Source organism: Stenella coeruleoalba (assembly GCF_951394435.1).
Source record: "Stenella coeruleoalba genome assembly, chromosome: 4".
Classification (NCBI taxonomy): domain Eukaryota; kingdom Metazoa; phylum Chordata; class Mammalia; order Artiodactyla; family Delphinidae; genus Stenella; species Stenella coeruleoalba.
Window position 1 is genome coordinate 5,824,820 of NC_137149.1, and position 23,262 is coordinate 5,848,081.

The 23,262-nt window shown below is 42.3% G+C and overlaps 1 long non-coding RNA gene across 1 annotated transcript in view; it reads left to right on the top strand.

Moving 5' to 3' along the window:
* The first annotated feature begins 4,100 nt into the window (after positions 1-4,100).
* LOC307185711 overlaps positions 4,101-23,262 on the top strand; it is a 120,878-nt gene continuing 101,716 nt past the window's right edge. The window contains exons 1-2 of the long non-coding RNA XR_013828155.1: positions 4,101-4,453; positions 9,130-9,271. This is a non-coding gene — a long non-coding RNA (uncharacterized lncRNA). The remainder of the gene's footprint in view (positions 4,454-9,129; positions 9,272-23,262) is intronic.

Genomic DNA, 23,262 nt, shown 5'->3' on the forward strand with positions numbered 1-23,262 from the left:
TTGTCTTTTCTTCCACTCTTACAGTTTAATTTACCATTAGGTATTTTAAAATTTACATGTGTAGAATAAATCTTCTCATTGATTTAATATGTAGTATGTAAATAAATGAAGATTGCATGATAAAATACATACAAATAGAAATAAGAATATTAAGTCAAGGAAAAATATTAAATTCTAGTGTTTGTATTTTAATACAAAAAAATTACTAAAATATACTAAGTCCTCCTGGAATTCACTATGTGGAGTATAAATAATAATGACTTAAATCAAGATAGGCATCATATGGTAAGTAAATACATCTTCCGTTCTCCTAGTTCTTTTTTTTTAAATTTAATTGAATTTATTTTTGTACAGCAGGTTCTTATTAGTTATCTATTTTACACATATTAGTGTATAAGCATATATATGTCAATCCCAATCTCCCAATTCATCCCGCCACCACCACGACCCCCCCGCCCCAAGTCCTTTATTTGGCACATATTGAGTAGAAAATACGATTATACTTCTAGACTAGAAATCCCTTCTAATATTGTTCACTAGAATCCAAGTTTCAGATTTTGATTTTTTTATGACTTGTCACAGTGAATCTATTAACAAGTATTGTATTTCCTGATTGTGTTTGAACTATGATAGGGTATTTCTCCATTGGGTTTCAAGGATCGTGATGTGATTCATTGTGTGTATTTATGAGTTGCTCATATAATAACAGAGACAAAAATATATAACAGAGACAAAATATACATATATAACAGAGACAAAAATACATATGAAATGAAAACACAATTTTAGGCATAGGAAAAAAGGTTCACTTTTATGAACATTATCAGTGAAACATGTGACACACCAAGAGAGAAATACACCAGATGAAGACACCATGTTATAAGAGGATGTGCTTACCTTGTTTTGTGCAATCTGGTGCATTCCTATATCTAGAAAAGTTCTCAACGTCCAGGAATACTAGATAATTGTATAGGAAAGGTCTTTTATTGTTTATTGATTGATTGATTTTTTAATATTTTTATAGATCTTTATTGCAGTATAATTGCTTTACAATACCGTGTTAGTTTCTGTTGTACAACAGAGTGAATCAGCCGTATGCATACACATGTCCCCATATCCCCTCCCTCTTGAGCCTCCCTCCCACCCTCCCTATCCCACCCCTCTAGGTCGTTGCAAAGCACCAAGCTGATCTCCCTGTGCTATGCAGCTGCTTCCCACTAGCTATTTTACATTTCGTACTGTATATATGTCGCTGCTAGTCTCACTTCACCCCAGCTTCCCCCTCCCCACCCCGTGTCCTCAATGCATAGGAAAGGTCTTTAATCCAGGATTTTCTAAGGATGACTAAAAGATTTATTGAGAATGAGTGAAACCTCAATCAGAATTAGAACTACAAATTTCACTACACATTAAATTAGGCACTAGTCAATGTGTTTGTACATTTATAGATGGTATTTTGATATAAGCTTTATTTTTTTTCACTTCCTTGTATGCAGCTGGTCCCCTACTGGGTCCGTATAGATTGCCTTTACATAGTATTGATATAACAGAGAGGGCAGAGTGTGGACTCAGGATGCAAGCTCCCTGGCTTCGATTCCTGGTTTCATCACCAACTGTGCAGTCTTGGTTAAGTTTCTTAATCTTCCTGTACTTCAGTAACATCATTTATTAAATGTTATGAGTGTAAAATGGATAACACAGGCAAGTACTTAGCAAGATATCTGCCACGGTCTCGGTCTCAGTACGTTGCCACATTAAGGTTGTTATAGCTGGGATGCAGAGGACAACGCAGTCGAGGTCAGCTGTTTGCACTTTAAAACAGGCTCGTAAAGTCCATTTCAGGTGATTAAAAGTAGGCTTTCAATCACAAAGGAGACTTGAAAACAGTTTTCTAAATTATCAAATCTTCTCTTTAAACATCACATCAGGAACAGAAGTTTGGAGGATTGAACATGAAGTTTTTACTACAAACTATGGAATAGGAAGCATGATTTAGGGGCAATTTCCTGCTGAACAGTGATTAGATAAAAGTCCTTGGCCAGGGGAAAGCACTGAAGCAAGAGAGAGAAAAGTGCGTTGAGGCTTCAGAGGGAAGCCTACTCCCATATCGTAGGTGATTTCAGGGACAGAGAGCATGTTCTCTGTTCCCATTTGGGAGGCAGGGCTCTATAACGCTCCCCAAATGGGATGACCAGAGGATTTTACGTGAAGGTTTTGCATATTCATGCAGAAAGAGGGCTTGGCTTGCATCTTTTGTTGCATCGCGGAGTTCTGAAAGACCTGGTGGTATGGAGAAAAATCACGAAATTGCTTCATGCCTGAAGAGAGAACATCTGATTGTAAAGAAGGTTAGTAGATCACTGGAGGCCTGGGGTTGAGATAAGGGGCAAAATGAGTGTGTACACATCAAGACCATGGTAGGGGCTCTGGTCATGAGCAAGGCTCTGTGGATACGTCAGCTGTGGATACAGAGAGAACAAAGGTGGTCATAAAAGGTTAATATGGAGGGTGATATAGGGAGGAGTACCCTTGAAAAATACACTCCCCCACTCCCTCTGTTGTGATGACCTGTCAGCAGCTGCTTACTTTCCGAAGCTCTCCCACAGGGGACCGGGTCAAGAGGCAAGCGCCCAAGAGGAGTGCATATCCTTAACATCTCTGTTAATTAAATACTTACACCAAAAAGAACGTTTCGACAAGATGTGACAGAATTACCTGCAGAAGCCTAGATTATATTTCTTTAAAAAATAGACTTTAATTTGTAGAGCAGTTTTGGGTCCACAGCAAAATTGAATGGAAGGTACAGATATTTCCTATATAACCCCCATCCCTACACATGCATGGCCCCCACCATGGTCAACAACCGCCATCACAGTGGAACATTTGTCACAATTGATAGACCTAAAATGACACATTATTACCAGTGAGAGTCCATAGATTACCTTGGAGTTTTTCCGAGAGGGTTTACTTGCCCTTCGTTTTTGAAGGATTATTTTGCAAAGTACAGATGACTGGGTTGGTGGTTTTTCTTCTCTTAACACTTTAAATATTGCATTCCACTCTCTTCTGGCTTGCTCCTTTCTGAGAAGTCAGATGTAATTCTCACCTTTGTTCCTCTCTCAGTGTTGATTCGTTGTGGTGTCTTGCAGGATTTTTTTTCTTTATCTTTGATTTTCTGTAGTTTGAAAATGATATGCCTAGATGTACATTTGGGGGGCATTTATCCTGCTTAGCATTCTCTGACCTTTCTGGATCTGTAATTTGGTATCTGATATTAATTTGGGGGAAATTCTCAGTCACTATTGTTTCCAATATTTCTCCTGTTAATTTCTCTCTTTCTTCTCCTCCCTGTATTCCCATTATGTGTATGTTAGAACTTTGGTAGTTGTCCTATAGTTTGTGGACATTATGTTCTGTTTTCCTGTATTACAGTTTTTTTTCTATTTGCTTTTCAGTTTTGGAAGTTTCTATTAAGATATGCTCTATACCTGAAACGAACACAACATTGTCAATTAACTATACTCCAATAAAAATTTTTTAAAAAACGATATGCTCAAGTGCAGACATTCTTTCCTCACCTGTGTCCAATCTACTGCTAAACCCAACAAGGGAATTCATCTCTGTTACAGTGTTTTTGATCTCTAGCGTGTTTCTTTCTCTCTCTTTCATAGGATTGCCATCTCTGTTTATATTGCCCATCTGTCTTGCATGCTGTCTGCTTTATCCTTCAGAGCTCTTAAAATTTTAATGATAATTGTTTTAACTTTCTGGTCTGATCATTCCAACATCCCTGCCATGTCGTCTCCTAATGCTTGCTTAGTCTCTTCAGAGCGTGTTTTTGCCCATAGTATGTCTTGCAAATTTTTTTGGTAGCCAGATATGATATGCTGGGCACAAGGAACTACTGTAAATGGGCCATTAGTAACGTGGGGGGGAGTTGTGTAGGGGGAGGGGAAGCATTCTATGGTCCTTTGATTCGGTCTCGGTCTTTTCATGAGCCTCTGCACCTGGATGGAGAGCTTCATGGGTGCTTCTCAAATTACACCCCCTCACCCCCCTCAGGTGGGACAGGATGGCCAGAGTGGGCTGGAATTGGGGATTTCCCTTCCCCCAGAGCACTTAGACTAATAAACCCCAGCCGGTTAGGCTCTGGTTAAATAGTTTCTCCCGAGGGCAGATCTTGCGAAAACCAGAATGCTCTGGTGCATTTCAAGATGGCTTCTTTTCCCATCCCCTACGAAAAGCGTGAGAGGATTTTTTTCAGATATTCACTGTCAGAACCCGGTAACGCTCCCAAAGTTAAGACTCACGAAAGTGTGGCGTCCTCCCGGTGACTGGGTGCCCCTGGAGTTTTTCCTGTCTCAGACTTGTCCACGCTGACCAGCAATTCATCAGTTACAGCTCGGCTTTTTATACCCCCGTGCTTGGTTCCTGCCCCCGGGCTTCTGATCCGGTAAGTGCTGATTCTTTGTATTCGCCTGTCAGTGAATTTGGTAGCAGCAGTTTGTCCGTGTGACCCCACTTAGGGGTCTAAAGAGTTGTTGATTTTTCAGTCTGTTCAGCTTTTCACTTCTTGTTAGGACAGAGTGGCGACTTCCAAACTTCTTATGTGCCGAACAGGAACTTGGAAGTCTATATTACAGTTTCTAAAGGAAGCTCCGAGAACAAGTTGAATGCAGTGGGGAGAAATACGGAGAGTTGTGCTTCTGCACATCTGAATCATAATGCATAAGTATCCAACTTGCTATTAAAAAAGCACTGGGGGCTTCCCTGGTGGCGCAGTGGTTGAGGGTCCGCCTGCCGATGCCCAGGTCCGGGAAGATCCCACATGCCGCGGAGGGGCTGGGCCCGTGAGCCATGGCCGCTGAGCCTGCGCGTCCGGAGCCTGTGCTCCGCAACGGGAGAGGCCGCAACAGTGAGAGGCCCGCGTACCGCAAAAATAAAAACCAAAAAACAAAACTGTATACCACACACTTGTAAACCATCTACACTAAATCTTGAATATGTGAGGGACGGCAAAGGGCTCCTCTTCCAGGGGCTTCTCCTTTTCTGTCTGCATTGCCGTCGTTCTGCAGCTCTTCTCACTCCCTGGATATCTTGCCCCAGCCTGTGTAGGGCTGAGATATGACTTCATTTTCAACCCTTACTTCCTAAATTCTTAGTCATCACATTTGCAAACACTTGGTATTCCCAGCCTGCCAGGTGTTTATATTTGTGTTGTTTCTCTCAGTTATGTTGTCTCGTCCTCATTAGTTGGCCATGGTGATGATTTCTGTGTGTTTCTAGGTTCTGCAGCTCTGTCTAAAGCGAACCTCCTGAATCCCACCTCTCCCTTCACTGTTTCTGTATTTGTCCTGCTATACAATCAGCCTTCTGGAGGATACATCAGTGGGAGGGTCATCGTAAATCACCTTAGTCAGGAGGACTTGCTTTGTGCTTCCAGTTGAGCTGAAAGGTGATTCCTCATTGCAGAAGCAAGATAACATTTCCTATTTAAAGATTAAATGTTCCCTTGACAGCAGCAACTAGATGTACCCCTTAAACATTTTCCATCCAATGGTGTATAGGCAGCAGGAGTTCTGTACATCCCCAAGTAAAGATCTAATGTAGAAATAATGATACTTTTCGTTATGAAGATTGAGAATGCTATTTTGCTATGTTCACTTTGTAAGATAAATGTATTATTCCACAACAACAAAAACTATTGCTGGTTACTGTATTCAGTTTTCAGTAGTTCTGAGTAGATTTGAAAGGTATGGACGATAAGTCACTGAAGAAATTAAATCTCCTTTTTGAGGAAAGATAATCACAAAGGAACCAAGTTTAAGTTTCACACACCAATTCTGATTACCTTTCTACAAGCAGTTAGAATGTTATTTTCTAAGCTGCAGAGCAATTAATGGCTAGAACTGCAGGAAGTATTTAATTGAGTATTGATTTAAGGCCAACCTGTTGGTTGACTGAGGCATTGCATTATAATTAATGGACCCGAACCAGGCTTTAATTTTTCTACACTCTACCTGATTTTCAAGCGTTGTAATAACAACCCTCAAACAATCCGTAGAGGGAGTCTCGGACTTTTCCTATTAACTTTTTAAAGTTTTGACTGAATTTTTAAACATACGCAGAAGACTTTTAGCTTTCGGTAGTAACTTCGGTCTGCTGCCTTTTTAATAAATTTAAGATTAAATTCTCCCATTGCCAGATTGCCAGTTAGTCAATCAGTTCATACATGCAAATTTAATACAGGGTAATATGATCCGTGGCATGATTTACTGAAGAGGACGGTGCCTTACACTTCCCTGGAGTTCTGCAGACAGAGAAGAAATTCTCATTTGTTTGGGGTAGTGCTGAATGCTTCCTTGAAGGGCAGAGGATGGGCAAAAATTCCTTTCAAGGCCTCCCCTGTAATAACCTCCAATGATTAGTCCCTATAGAATGACAGAAATATATGAGTTTGCAATTTTAAAAATAGACATCTGGCCGTTTTCTGATACGGCACATTACTCAATTCTAGCCTTGCTATGTTTAGGATGATGACTTACGTTTTTCTCAGTTTAAGTGTCAAATGCATAGCCTCCTTGGGACCTGTAGGTATACAAAGATGAATAAACATAGTTGGGAGTGGCCATCTCCATGCACGTTACAGCCTATTTTGAATATAAACATGACAGAACTGTATGGCATAACTAAACCACATGGCAATATGTAAGACATGCTATAATAAAGAACGAATTATTGGTTAAATCTGTGAGCGAAACTTTCTAAAATGATCAGCCATCTCATTTTCCTTGTCCTACTTGCTCACCTTCCTCCCCAGTTCATTCTTAGAGCTAAAACCCCTTCATTTCGAGTCTCAACATTACCCAACAGTTGCCGCAGAGCCTTCGGCAGCGTAAAAGTTTCAGTCTCTTCGATCTCATCTCGCTCTTTGAACATTTGAGACTAGCTGTTTGTTTCTGCTGTGTGGTGGTTTGGGAGTTTGTTGTAATCCCAGCAGCAATTTCAAGTCTGGCAACTGGTACTCCCTTTCTGAAGTGTGGAACAGGTACTTTGTGTCAGGTCCCCAGAGAGTTTATGCTTTGGAGAAAAAGCAATGGAACACTTGCAGGAAGGGTTATACCCGCTGAATTTTAAAGCACTTCAGTGGATTCAAGGCTCCAGTACATTTTAATGATCGTGGAGCCCAGAGGATAGTCAGTCAATCTCTCAGAAAGTAGGTGCCCAGGATGAACCTTGAGGATTTTAGATATGCGTCACTGAGTGACTACTTTAATTTACTCTGCGTCTTCAGAATTAGGTGGCGTGAAGAAAAATGAGGCAGACTGTAGATTTCTTTCCGTTTCAGATCAACCAAGTTACCCGCTGATAAAACAGCATAAAAAATGAGCATGTTTATAACTATACTCATTTTGAATACTGAGCAGTGAATTTTAGGGGCTGGAGCTGTGCTGGAATCTGAGTATACTGATGAAAAAGGTAAACAGTTACCTTTAGCTTAGCTCTTTATGAATGTATTTTACGTATAAACACGTCTGAGTGTCATTTAACATTTGCAGGACTGTCAGTTCACTTAGAGTATTGTACTTTTTATTCTTTAAACCTGATATTTATTCATATGTTATTTGAAATATGTGAAGAAAATTCAAAACCTTCTTGAGGATGTGTGTTTGCATGACTCAGACCTCCGGCGATGCTATGGAAAAAACATTTTCTTAAATACTAATTATCAACACATTCGTTCCAGTAACACTGTGCCTTTTATTTTTGTATTGAAATATTCTCACTATGAGCACGGAGAATTAAAGCTATATTGCAGTAGCAGAGGCACTCTGAGCTTTTCCTGTTTGAACTGAGTTAGCAGTTAAGAGGCATGTATCAAAGGCATGTACTATGATGAGCTGATGAGAACATGGCTTCTTCTGGAAAAGGAGATGGGCATTTGGGCCTGAAAGTGCTTGTGGATTATATAGTTAGCATTCCGGGCACAACGAGGGTAAAATGGAAAAAGGGTGGGTATCCTGTGAATGAATGAATGAAAAAATGAAAGAATAGCCAATACTATTGTTGACGACCGTGATTAAGTTATATTTTCTGTTACCCCTCCTGTGTTATCTTAGGTCTCACAGAAGCCTGGGGAAATACTGTCAAGGAGATCTAGCTAAGTAACAATACGCAATGATATCAAAAAGAGTGTTTGAACACTGACAGTGGAGGCCCTGGAAGTAGAAACCCAAGCCTCCCCTCTTCCCTGCCAGGGATTCTGTAGTGATTGGAGCACAGACTGCATCTAGGATAGGTCTTTTCCAAGCTCAAGCTCAGCACAGTGATTTTTTTTTTTTTTTTGCTGTGAAACATTGGTAAATAATTTAGCCTACTACCCCTCAGTTTCCTCATCTTAAAAAAAAAAAGATAATAATCGTCCCTACCTCATAGGGATGGCTTGAGTATTAAATAAGATGACCTATGTAAACTATTTAGAGTAGTTCTTGACAAATTTGAAGAATTTTCTAAGTATCAGTAATTATTATTAATATCACCATCATCATCATCATCACTTCATCTGTGGAATCCTGAATGTTCCATCTATTCTCCTTTGTAGCCTTTAAAATTATCCGTCTGAAAATGGTATTGGACATTTGTATTCTTTTTTTTTTTGCAGTACGCGGGCCTCTCACTGTTGTGGCCTCTCCCGTTGCGGAGCACAGGCTCTGGATGTGCAGGCTCAGCAGCCATGGCTTATGGGCGCAGCTGCTCCGCGGCATGTGGGATCTTCCCGGACCGGGGCACGAACCCGTGTCCCCTGCATCGGCAGGCGGACTCTCAACCACTGCGCCACCAGGGAAGCCTGGACATTTGTATTCTTGATCACTGGTGTTCTTACCGGCTGTCCATGTGACTCTGATGGGGGTGCTGATCTGAACCACGTGCTGCTCTCAGGGTGTCTCAGCTCTGATGTCACTCTCTCTTTCCTTGTGTGGTCCCTGTTGTTTTTCCCTGATGAAATTTTTACCTGAGGGGAAGGATGTCCCTATCCCCACTAGCCTCAAGGTAGGCCTGGAGTTTGCGGTTTCTTAAAATACCTTGATATTAAAACAATACTTATTTGTCTTTCCCTTTCTCTTGTAGATGTCTCTGCAAGATTCCCTCGGAATGAGTTGGAAAACAAGAAAGGTGGATTCTTAGAGTGCTGTACTCACAAATGCCACTCACTCCACTAGCACGCAGCCAGTGGGCTAGGCCAGACCTCAACCACTATCCTCCACTTCAGGTATGTTTGCTGGTCACTCAGACCACATCTTAAGGTTTAAAAAGAGTGTTTTAACTGACCAAACCTCTTACTTGAAATTTGTAATTTTGTTACCGTAAGCTCCAACCATCACTTCAAGTGGCAGGCTAGTTTGTTTATTTGAGATTTTTCTTGTTTTTTGAGGAAGGCCTGTATCACTATGAACTTACCTCTAAGAACTGCTTTTGCTGCATCCCAAAGGTTTTGTATGGTTGTGTTTTCATTGTCATTTGTCTCAAGGTATTTTTAAATTTCCTCTTTGATTTCATTGTTGACCCATTGGTTTTTTAGTAGCATGTTGTTTAGTCTCCATGTAATGTTTTCTTTTTTTTCCTCATTTCTTTTTCTGTGGTTATTTTCTAGTTTCATGCCATTGTGGTCAGAAAAGATGCTTGAGATAATTTCTATACACTTAAATTTGTTGAGGCTTGTTTTGTGCCCTGGTACGTGGTCAGTCCTAGAGAATGTTCCATGTGCACTTGAAAAGAATGTGTATTCCGGTTTTTTTGGATGTCCAACTCTCACGTCAAAAGATATCTTTTAAATTCCTCTGAGATTGCTGCTTGCTTCTCTGTATATAAAGGAGACGGAGTAGAGACATGGGCAGGTTAAACGCTCAGGCTGACACATGGACATAACAGAGCTATTGCAAATGAAGTCTCAGAGCCTTGAATTTTCAGAAGCAGACTGCTATGGCTCTATTTTGTCACAAATATGTATAATGGTACAAAGGGAAACAACTTGAAGCCCTAAAGAGGTGTTTTGCATAATCATTTTGTTCCACTGAACCGTAATTCCATTGATCCTTGAGGTTGGAAATGGTTTAGGGGAGGAGCACACTCTAAAGAAATTATAATGATTTTCCTTTCAGCATGTATGTAGTTTCCTTATGGAAGACTTGTGCTTTTGGCTATTTACAAGCCATTTTGAAGAGGCTGAGTGTAAGTCTAGTTAGTGACCAAACAGGGAAAATACTGTTTATTTTTTTTAATAATAAAAATCCAGTGGAGTGGATTAAGGGAACAATTTGTTACTCTGTCGTGAGAGATTTCAGGAAAAAATTGCCAATTTTGGCAATCATAAGATATTTAGTTCGTGTTTGCTGAGAATCCAAAGAGGTTCTGTTTTAACGTTATAGGTGCAGTTTGGCTGGAAAAGAGGTGTGTGTGAAGCAGATTGTTAAATGCTCTTTTGCTGTTACCCGATGTTTAACAAGGTGCTCCAGGATGATGAGAGGGAAGGACAACTTGGCTTAAATACTCTTTTAAATCACTTTGATGCGCATACAGTCTGTTGGGCAACCATTGACCAAGTGGATGTGTTAAGTAGTTGGGAAGGTTAGCTATACAAGTGCTAGTACCTGTGTTGTATCTGCATGCTAAACTCAGAATGAAAGATGAATGAGACCCACACCTCATTCCTTAAGTGGCTTTAAAGGTATCCCATCAAATTGGCATTGTTCTCTCTGCATCTAGACATGAGGGAACTTAACTACCCATGAATGGAAAATGTCATTTCTATTGTCACATCTTAGGGTTCATCGAAATGAGCTGACAAATGTACTGTGTATTTTCTCATTTGCTGTTTTCTCTCTCCTTCGTCAGTATTTCTAGTCTTTGAGCCAGGCTTATGTTATAAAATCTTTGGACCCTGAACTTTACATTTTGTAAGTAACATGCCTAAATTACGTTTGCTTCTGTGACTTTGCAGGTAATAAAATTTGCTCCTTAACCTCTTTCCTTACCATTATGATCCTAAGACTCTCTCTTCAGAATTGGTTAGGACATACTGAAAATGGATCAAAGCACTATGCTGGGAACTGCTGTTTTGGAAACTCCACGTCCCTTTATCTGTCAGCAACTCTCTTTGTGTTCCAAGTCCTAGAATGATCAGGGCAGTTTTAGCCTAGTGTTAACAACTTTGTAGACCAATTTCTTTAACTCGGTTTCCTCACTATTGCATGAATCCTAATCCTAGCAAGATTACTAGTACAGGCATGAAATTGTCTGGAAGTGCTGAAGGTTTTGCACCAAGCTAGTGCTCTGCCTGAAGAAATTCCTCGGAGGGTATGCATGCAGGGGCACTTTATAGAAGAGCATTTTGTCCTCTAATTATAAATTTGCTATTAAAAACTCTCAAGGCTGGCCAAGGCATATAGATCCAGCTCATCACCTGAGAGAACTCAGTCTCACTCTAGCCGGTTAGAAATATATTTGGAACGTATGCAGAGTGCAGACATTTCTTTACTGTTCCCATCAGGTCATATTTACTCCGTGTAGAGACTACTTTGAATCAATGCTAGAGGTCCAGTATCTTCTTTTGCATCCTTCTTGTTCCTTTTTCACGTCTCCCTTCTGGAAGTGCCCGTTTTATCCTTCCCACTCCCTTCGTAATGGAACCAGCTGGTTAGGATGCGATCAGGAGGGATTCTTGTGGGAGATTTGGAGGCGGGAAGTGAGTGGCAGCCATTTTGTATCTCCCACGTGCCACTGAGCTGCCGTGTCACCTCATTGGTGGTAGTGGGCTGGCAGCGTTCCACCTTCTGCTAGATCCGACTTCAGCGTCTCTGACTCCTGGGCCAAGTGTGTGTGCCTGGCTGCACGAGGAAGGGCCCTAGTCTCTGTAGGACGCCCTCATCACCAAGGTCACACAAGCATGAAGAACTGACAAGGGTTTCCCATGGTCCCTGTGGGCTCCGGTTCATGAGTTTCAGCTTGCTTTTGCTCTCCACCACATTTGTCTATCTTTCCTTCCCAACTGTTTGCCCTGTGGGCTTCAAGCGCCAGAATCAGATGCAAAGACAAGTACTTACTCAGCTCCCAGAATTCCATAAGGCCAAATTTTTGTAATAAATCGCTTCATATGATTATATTTATAAACTTACCTATGTATTGGCCCTAGTGGTTTTGCCTCTAATAAAATCCTGAATGATACTAATTTGGTACCATAAATGGTTCTAGAAGGACAGAATCTTAAGAATGAATCGGTTCTGGGTTTTCTGGAATTGGTTCTTTGATCGGATAGGTTCTAAAGGTATTAATGACGCTGTTTCCAGTGGTTAAAAGGATACCGGTAGGCTGTACCATGCAACAGTAAAACAGTCACATAAATTATCAGCTTTAGATACTTGTAATCAAGCAACTGTAGAAGGCAAGGCGCCAGGTGACCAATTATTTGCTATCATAGAAGCTTTCATTAAAAATAGGAGGACAGTGGCATTGGTTGCTTATAACTGTGCTGGAGAACTTGGGGAAAATGTGTGACACGCATAAGGGTTTAAATTCCCAGATCAAAATCTGCACAAAGGATCTGAAGGCTTCTTTGACTTCCCTGAAAGAAATACTTATGTCCCATAGTTACAGCGCTGAGATTTCTGGAAATCAAACCTCAGATCTGATCTTGAGGGTGACTGAATTGCAATGCAGATGATTTCCCAAACTCATAGGCTCTCTTTTATTAAAGTTAAGGCATTGGTTGGGAAGGAATGGGATTGTGAAAATTGGGGTAGGGACATAGGGGTAGATACTAAATGATGCCAGAATCTTGAGCCCCTAAATTTTGTCAAACTTTTGTGGCAAGTTGAAGCATCCACGTCTGAGGAACCTATGAAAGCTTCGTCTGAGTTGGTTGACTTGTAAGACACTGATACTGCTGTTCAGGACATCATTCCACAGACTCTTCTGGTTTCTAGATCTATATTAGCAGCCTCAAGTCTCAGCAGGACCCAGGTGGGTGTGGTAAAAGTGTGACCTGTGAGGGATATAATACACACTAAAATAATCGCATGATTTTTCCAATTTATAGTGCTGAACCCAGGGAACATGTTAGGGAAAGGAACTTCAGGGTGTACGATCAAGGTAGAAGGAGTATAAAATTGGAACAGGAAGAATGTACCAGACATAAGCTTCGTAAGGAAAATTCCCAAATCAATATTTTAGCTTGAGGGGCTAAGAATTGCTCTCTTCACTTGGTTGGTTGACCGAAACATGGACTCAAAGGTAGCCTACCCTAAATAACATCGAAACACCAGAATCTCCTGGTGCATTGCAGAGAACGGTATCCAAAGACTTAGGAAAATGGGAAAGGTAGAATGGATTTATCATGTAAGACCTGGTCACCACTCTGTGAGGGTCCAGGGGACCTTCCCTTCCACATGGCTTTGATAGATATATTTTTCAAGAGTTCTGTGATGATTCTTTTCTGCAGGCCAGAAATTACAGTGGGAGCTGCTGCCATCAAACCAGGATCTTGAAACGTAATGGGGATGGCAGGATTCCATGGTGGCAGAGGACAAGTGGAGGCACCTCACTGTCAAAGACTAGTAGACGGGCTTATCATAACCGGCAGCAGAGCCAAAGCCACGATCAAAATGATCTGCCTCACAGAGCTTGTTGGCATTGGCTGAGAGATTGATCATGGCGTTCCCTAGAACTAAAGTTGTCAGTCCTTGTCAGTTACAGATTTTGCATTTGCACATTTGCCTACTTGCTAAAATACTTTCGTCACCTCAGAAGCAACACTAGCAGCATTTTGCAGCCACTCACGGACATATGCATACACAGAGGACGCTCACACAACAGCTGCAGCGAACAAGGCAACTCTCTGCCTTCTTTTTTTTTTTTTTTTTTCGGTACGCGGGCCTCCCACTGCCATGGCCTCTCCCGTTGTGGAGCACAGGCTCCAGACACGCAGGCTCAGCGGCCATGGCTCACGGGCCCAGCCGCTCGCGGCATGTGGGATCTTCCCGGACCGGGGCACAAACCCGTGTCCCCTGCATCGGCAGGCGGACTCCCAACCACTGCGCCACCAGGGAAGCCCTCTCTGCCTTCTTTGTTGGTATGAGTTATGCTCTTGGCCGTGAGTTCAATTTTAATGAATAAAATATATAAATAAGGTGTCTTTAAACAGAAACACATATATAACAAGGCTCTGTGTTGAGAGGTTGATGAAAACGTAACCAGAGGCTGACAGGACTCTAACTCTGTATTCTCCCTAGGAGCAGTAGTTTAGTATTTGCTAATTCAGTGTTTGTGGTGACTTTAAACATAACAAAAAGCAACTATAGGTAATAATGAAGTTTTACTTTAGACATTATTTTTCTGCTTATATTGATAGAGAATTTGATTCAAGAGAATTGTCACGGTCTCATAACCATTTCCCATACTTGAACTGGTCTACAGACCCTGAACCCTTTGAATAAAGGGGAAGTTGGGTCCTCTTGGGGAAAGACCTTGCTATATTGCCCCAAATTTACAGTGTCAGTCACCCTCCCAGCCTTCCTCAATGGGACCTATAGGCATTGACCAGGTTTTTTGTGTAGTTTTATGGATTACTGGACACCGGCTCTGAAATCAGATTAATTCCTGGAGATCTAAAATGTCACTGTGGCTCAGTGGTCAGAGTAGGAGCCTGTGGAGGTTAGGTGATCAGTGGATCCAATAGGTCCCCAAACCTATTCTGTGGTTACTTATCCAGTACTGAAATGTGTAATTGGAGTAGACATACTCAGAGACTGGTTCCCTGGTCTGTGAAGTGAGGAAATTCACTAGAATTGCCCCTATCTACCAAAATTGTGAACCGAGAGAAATGCCGTATTCCTGAAGGGATTAATAGGCATCAGTGTCACCATCAAGAACGTAGAGGTTGGAGTGTTTGTGGTTTACCTGGTAGGTAGCTACTCACCTCCACAAAGAGCACAAAAAAATAGGATATTTTCCGCTGGCAGGGCCAACAATACACTTTCACTGCCCTACTTTGGGGATATACGAACTTCTCAGGACCTATGTTGGAATCTGTACCACAGGGATGTCCTTCAGTTTCCTTCCATAGGACATTACGCTCATCCATTACTATGTTTACATAGTTCTGCTTGGGCCTGGGTGTGCCGTAAGTAGCAACTACTCTAAACACATTGGTAAGATACACGCATGATGGTGAGAAGTAAATCACACCAAAGTTAAGTGGTCTTCTAGCTTGGAGAAGTTTCTAGGTATCCAGTTGTACAGGGGGACGCTGAGATAGCCCTTTCAAGGTGAAGGGCAAGTTACTGCATCTGACCCATCCAGCCGCCGAGGAAAAGGCGCAGTACCTAAGTAGGCATTTTTGGATTCTGAGAACAACACAGGACGCATTTGTGAATGTTACTCTGACCCATTTATGGAGCGACCCAGTAAGTGGCCAGCTTTGAGTGAGGCTCAGGGCAAGAGCAGGCTCTGTGCAAGCGGCTCTACCACGCGGACCACGTGACGCAGCAAATCTGATGATGCTCGAAGTGCCAGGGACAGAGAGGGAGGCTGCGTGGAGGCTTCAGCAGGCCCCGTAAAAGTGCCACACACAGCGCTTAGGATGTTGAGGCAAAGCTCGGCCATTCTTTGCAAAAAGACTACCACCTTCTTTTGGGAACAGTTTCTGACTTGCTACTGGACCTTAGAGGAACTGAAACCTTGACCATGGCATGCTGTGTTACCATGTGACCTGAGCGATCCTTCCTGAGCTAGGTGTGTTCTGACTCACTATGCCATGAAGTCCGGCACGCACACCAGCACTGTGTCACCAAGTAGAACCAGGTCCTGAAGACACAGGGAAGTTGTATGAGAAGGTTGACCAGATGACTCTTACTTCCGCGACGTTGTTTTCTCTTCCTCAACCTGTCCCTGAGGCCACTTGGGGAGTTCTCTATGGTCCATTGCCTGAAGGTGGAAAATGTAGGAACCACCCACAGATGGATGGCTGCAGCACCACCACCCCACTCTGTCCAGTGGACGGAACTCCAGGGCGTTTGCCTAGTGGTTCAATTAGTTTGAAAGAAGAGATGGTCGGAAAGTATGGGTTTATAGCAATTCATAGACTGTGGCCGAGTTTTTGGCCAGATGGTCAGAGGGACATAGAATATGGAGATATTTGTGTCCTGTGAGAATGCTCACCAAGTGTGACCTCAAGACAGAAGGGTTTCAATAACTAGAGGATGGAATGGTTCAGTCAGCCTCCTACCCCATTGTCTAATGGGCTCACAGACAAAGCGACCACTGTGGCAGGGTGAGATTACACGTTTCCATTCACCAAGGCCAGTCTGATGACAGTTGCTGCTACGTTGTGTCAGCAAATGACATCAACACCGAACCCTGACATGTCACCATTCCCTGGGGGTGTCAGCAGGCTACATGGTAGCAGGTTGATTGCATAGGACGGCTTCCACGACGGAAGGGCAGTGTTTTGTTCTTACTGAGCAGACACTTGTCCTGTAGATACGGATTTGTCTTAGATGTCCTAGATGTTTCTGCCAAAGCTACCATTTGCGGAATTATAAAACATCTTGTTCCTACTTTCCATGTTCTTTTTAACGGTAAACTAGCTGTCCTGGGGCTTAGCTTCCGGCTCTAATGGAGCAATCAGCCTCCTACTAATTGCTTACCACTTAAATTTCCATTGTTTTCAAAGCCCCCTTCGTCTTGAACCATCCCATCCTTTGTCATAAAGTCATTTCCTTTGGAGGGACCTTCGGTGGACTCTGTTTGTATGTCCTGCCTCTTCTCTGTACAAAACTCGGGGCCATTGTCAATCCCAGAGCTGGGACTGGGACCCACTTCTTTTGGTGTGACCCCCTTCATTAGGGGCAGGGCACTGAACAGGATGGGTAGCTTCTGGTGTTTCTGGCTTGCCTCTCCTGGCGTGAAGCCTCTATCTACCGAATGAGCTGGGGTGCGATGATGCGGACCCCAGTATTCTCAGCCAGCTGTACCTGGCCTAGAGCCTCTGCCTAACAGTGGGGGCTGCTTGGAGAGCCCCCGGCCCTTGTCTGCACTGCTCTGGAATCTAGTCTGTCTGGCCCAGGCCGTGGGGTGATGCGAAATACTAGTGGCTCCTGGGGAGATACGCAGCCCTTGAGCTGAGGGCTGGGGGAGGTCCCTCTTGTTGGTCACACCCTCCTGAAATGCTTCTTCCATTCGCTGAGCTGTGGTTGGGGTTGAGCAGGTCATGGCTCAAGTGCCCCAGATCCTTACTGTTCCTACCAAGATGTAATAGACCTTCTTGAATAAAGTTTTCTTTGTTTGGTATATGTCCTTAGGACAGTTTCCGAGACTTAAACATTTGTTTTTGGTAATGTTTACCAACCATAGTTGATTGACCAGAGAGCCAGTCCACAGGACTCCTCACGCTGCCTTCCTGGACCTGTATCTCCACGTTAGCTTGCTTTTGGCCGTACTTGGGATGTTACTGTGTCTTGTTAGGTGGAGGCGTGGCTTTGCTACGGTTATTGGAGGTTAAGTATGATTTACTAAGATGTGCATGGATGCCAAGTTGAAAAAGGGTTGATTGTGGTCATTTTGTATCGTGTCAGTGTGGCTGGGTTGGACCATTTCCCAGAGCTCTCTTTCCTACACTTACTAGTTAGGGTGGGCCGCGTGAGAGAGTCTTCTGGGATATTTGGAAAGCCAAGATGTAGCAACAGCTGTTCCACACACACTGTTGCTTATTTGATGACTCATTTTGTTGCTGGGAGGCAACCACCAGGCCTGCAACTGTCCCACCTTTCTCTGGAGGCTTATTCGGTTTCTCTAGATCAGAGGTGAAGATTTCACATGTCCCACCTTCTGCAGTTCTACCAAGTTCCAAGGCAACAAGTCACAGATTTCTGTTGATTGTCGTGGGCTTTGCTTGTGTTTGTGCTTCCAGTATATTCTTGCTCTTTCTTCCAGACTTAATTCTAGCATCAGAGATGAGGGTAGCACTTCACAGATACTGGTGAACCAGCTCCCACAAGTCTGTGAAGTCAGATTCCTATTTAAAAAGCATTATTTAGATAATAATAAAGGGATCAACACAAGAAGAGGATATAACATTTTTTAACGTACATTCACCTAATGTGGGAGCACTTAAATATATAAGTCAAAAGTTAACAGAGGTAAAGGGAGGAATTGACAATAATACAATAATAGTAGGGTGCTCGAACACAAAATAATTATTTATGTATCTCATAGTGTTTCTGCTTCTTTGAAACCTCAATGATATAAACATCAGAAAAACTTTCTCTTGTTTACATTGAAGAACTTTCTCAACATGACTCCAAAGCACAACCATGAGAAAACAGTAAACAGAAACACTTGAGTGTTTTTGAGAGGGACAAAGCATGTGGTGTGGATAGAGAATGACCTCCTGTATCTCTCGGAACGTGAAGAAACTTGACTCGGAACATTGTAACAACCTGATCTGTCTTCTGTGGAACACTCCCCTTCTCGTAGACATGACCAAGTCCTGTGGTGGCCAAGATGCTCTTCCCCTGGGGCTGAGCAGAGCATCTGTGCCCTAAGATGGTGCGTGTGGCCTAAATGAAGGATGCATAAAGAAAGAAAAAGCTCAAACCCACCTGTTGTTGCAGACACACTTGGGTCGTTGGAGGCTTTTCTCCAGAAACACACAATGGGTAAGAATCTTGGCCTCGCCAGTTGGAGACCTTAAGAAAGTTACTTAACCCCTTGTGTCTCAGTTTCCTTGTAACCCATAAAATTTTTGTAGGGATTGCAGAGTTTATGCTAGCTATTATTATGATGTGCCCACCTCCCTCAGCCCTTCAGTGTCCCTCCACGTGGGACGTTTGGGATAAGCTGAGGAGATTCTCAGGCAGTCCTTCCCAGCCGGCTTGCTCTGGGACTGTTTAGGTTCTGCTGTTGGGGTCCCTGGCCTTCGCAAGCACCGGTGTTTCCATTCTTGGATTCTCTAGTTTCCAGATCTTGTTCTGGTTTTGGGGGGCTCTCCTTACGTTGGCCCAGCATTCAGACTCTTTGCTCAGAGCCACAGAATTTTTCGCCAAGAGGAAATAAGTCTTTCCCTGCAATGTAATGTTTCTTTTTGCCCTTTGTGATGCTTTTAAGAGCCCTGCTTTTATAGGTATATTGCGCCCTCTGCTGGTGACGTGTATAATACCAGCTATAGCTGAGGGCTGAGATCTTGCTGTGTGCCTGGCGCAGTGCAAGATTTGTACCCATTACTTCATTTAACTTTCACACCAGCTCTATCAGTCGCATCTTACAGACAAGGAAACTAACGCTTAGAGGGAGTAACTTCACCATCAAACAGCTGGTGAGCCAGCATCAGACCCAAGTTGTCTGGCTCTAGAAATCGTGCATTTCATCACTGTTCTACAGGAGTAGCTGCTTTGAGCTCATTAGGTTTTGCATATAAATCTTTCCTACATGCTGACGAATATGTATTGAACTTCTGTTCCATGTGGGACCTTCCCAAAGGAACTTAAACTCACATAGTCAGAAAAAAAATCTACCTCCTCGGATTGTTGTGAAAAGTCAAGGAAATATTTTAATGTAAACAGTCCAGTGTAATATCTGACATGTAGTAGGTCCTCAATTAATGTTACAGTATGTCCCCTATATACGAACCTTCAAGTTGTGAACTTTCAAAGATGGGAACATGTGTTCCCACATCCAGTCATGTAAGTTAGTTCACGTGTCTGGCGTACGTTGTCACGTGTGTACAAGTGGTACGCAGTCTACAAGTGGTGTGCCTTTGTGTATGTTACAGTACTGTATACAGTATCTTAATTGCAAGCCCAGGATGTCCAGAAGCAAGTGTAAAAGCAACGGTGATGTAGCTGGTAGTGCTAAGAAGCTCCAGGAATTGGGGGCCCAGAGAAAGGACGAAGAGAGACAAGAGGAAGAAGAAGCAACTGAAGAACCAAAGAGATTCACGGCGCGGGAAATGGCAAGGGGATTTTTCTTTATTCGAGGAGGCACTGTTCGTTTTTGAGGCACGGGACCTGAACGTAGAATGGTACATGAAAGTTGCAGCAGCCAATCAGAACGCAATCCAGTGCCACCATGTTATCTGTGACGAGAATAAAAGAGCTGCTACCCAGACATCACTGGATCGTTTTTTCAAGAGGGTCGATAGAATTTAGTCTAGCAAGGAACCAGAACCTGGGCCATCAGCGTCAGGCGTGAGTGGAATTGCAGCTCGCCGTCCATCTCCTATTGCGGACGACCCTGATTCAGCTCTACCATCTCCCACCTCCTCTCCCTCCTCCAGTCTGGAACTCTCCTGGCCTGTTCACTCGATGCCAGCCCCTGGATGCCAGCTGTTGTACTGTACTACTGTACTTTTCAGGGTACTGTACTGTAAGATTAAAAATGTTTTCTTTATTTTTTGTGTTTGTTTTTTATGTATTATTTGTGTGAAAAGTATTATAAACCTATTACAGGACAGTACTATACAGCCGATTGTGTTAGTTGGGTACCTAGGCTAACTTTGTTGGACTTACGAACAAATTGGACTTATGAATACGCTCTTCGAATGGAACGCGTCTGTATGTAGGGGACTTAATGTTCCAGATCTTTCTAGTGCCTCTTTCCTGTAGCCTTAGAGCATCTTTCTGGAGAACTAAAGACATTTTAATCCCCTTTTCGTCACAGAATCCTAAACTTCATGATTTGAATCCATCCTCAATTCTAGAATCTTCATTCACCTCAGTTTCCCCACCCCCATGCTTATCATAAGACTTACAAGCCTTGATTCGAATAAGATGCCTGATGACTTGCCTTGATATTTCAGGGTTGACGAGAGAGAGACAAGATCAGCTGCTCTTACTTGCTAGCTTCCTTGTTCTAGATTGAGTAATGTCAACCCTAGTTCATGCTTGCAAGTCTCTTTTTAAGTGTAGGTTTGTACGCCAACAAGGTGATTCAGGATGACTGTCATTTAGATTCGTATGTAACGTAGTCGTTCTGGGTTAGTCAGTGGGGAATATGAATCAGCGTACCTGCTATCAGATCAAAATATGAGCGGCACACCTGCTATCCTATCAAAATGGCTTGCAACATATGTATTCATTGTTGCAAGAAAGTAAGGGACTTTGAGTTTGCCTTTGTTTCTGATGCTGACGTGGCTGAAAGTGAGGGATATTTAAATGCTCTAGGCCTTTGCGTTTTTAACCTTTCTGTGCAACGTTAGGGGGTTGGACCCAGTGATCTCTGAGGTTCGTTTCTCTTGAATTCAGTGGTTTTCAGATTTCATCCTTCATGGTTGCTAGAGAGAAACCTTGACGCTCTGCTGGCTGTTTCGCAGCTAGATTGAGAAATAGGCACTGGGGTTATTGTTTGCATATAACTTAAACTGTCATTAAGAACATATGAGTTCGATTTATGATACTTTTAGTGACATCTTACAGTGTTTTTATTGCAAGTGAATCATTTTCTTAAACCTTGGGTTATCAATGATTATTTAAAGAGAGCTTGAATGTAAAAGAGCTTTTCTATAACTCTTGATAGGAAAGTATGATAGGTTTGAAATGCAATGGAAAATATTTTATAAGTATAGATTTCACAGATGTATTTTTAAATTGTAACATATACTATTTCTGATTATAGTGTCACCATTCCGTTTGTAATTATGGATATTGCTGAATAATTTAAGTAGGTTAGTTATGATTAACCATAGCAAGAATGGTTTAAGTTTGCCGCTCCCTCTGTGGGAGGCTAGCTGGCCTTCCTGAGGCTGGGGCTCTATGTCTCTGACCCAGATCCTCTTTGTAGGAGAAGAATAAACTGCAGATGATTTGGGGATAATCTTATAAAAGGATTAAAAGATAGTCTGTAGTGTAGAGGAAATATGATTTGACTGGAGAATCAGATGGCTCACATAGTTATTACTTTGCATACATGTAGTACAATAGACTGAGTCCAGCTTCCAGCTTCCCAGGATGAAGTATTATAGTTTCTGAAGTGCGCAGGTATCGTAAACCCTTGCCTATCCATCCTTTTGTTTGCTGACATTTTGTGTGGTCATTAGTATGCAAAGGAAGTCTGCACGTGTCAGTGGGATGTACCCCTACACCCGCTCTCCCGGCTGTCTCTTTCAACAGATTGCATTCAGGACAACACAAAATACTTCTGTTCTCAATCCAAAGTAGTCGTATTGGTAATATGGCATGGCTCACTAATAAGTTATTCTGAATCGCAAACCGTGTTCCAGAAGCAATGAGGGGAAAGAGACCCACGCTCACAACAGCAAGATTTACATGTCAGTCTGCCTGTCTGGATTCCACCCTGTGGTATTCTCTATTTGACTGTGTATTTAAAAAAAATAAGTGAAGTCAAGAAATATGAATTTATGTGTCTCAGGGAAAGCCCAGTAAACTTTGCTTACGTTGGAAAGATATGAACTACTAGGTAAGGATTTCCACCTCTCGCCATTTGCTACCAACATTGTACCCTTCAAAGGCCATTCATTTCCCTCCCAGGACGTGGGACCTAGTGTCCTATGGTATATACATCATGCACCAGCAGGATTTATATGCCTACAGAATTCCCTTGTTTCACAGATGAAACAGCAACCGAATACGATGTTATATATTTGGGGTGAGAGTATAGACGCAAACAGTGAAAGTCTTAATATTAATTATTATACAACTTAAATAGAGAGCAAGGGGCAGAGGAGAGTTTAAAAAACAGAGCAAATAAAATAAAGCCTTTAAGTCATTTTGCTTATCTGAATTTCTTATTCCAGCTATAATTCTCCTTATAAATCAGTGCTTTCTAATCTCGCTCTTGTTGCAACACTTAAGCTGACTGGGCTGAATAATAATTTTGTCCTCAGGTTGAGAGAATGGAGAAGGCATAAACAGACCTTCTAGATAATTGCATCATCCTCCCCTGCCATCCCAATGCCATGCCAGCATTTCAAGTAATGTCCCTTTTGTCTTGCTGAGAAAAATCATTTCAGGATTTATTACACTGGATTAAAGAGTGTATACATTCTGGAGCTAGAACATGACGAAAGGGCAGTCCGGCAGAAAGGATGTCAAAGCAGTTGGTACGTTTAAATTTTTCTGAATTCCTTAAATAAACGTTTGGGGCTGCTTTCCCAAGAAAACAATCAGATGATAAAACAGACATGAGTTACATAAACTATAGATGATGGTACCTAGTTATCTCCATATTCTAGAATTAAGATAGGAAACTGGTCCT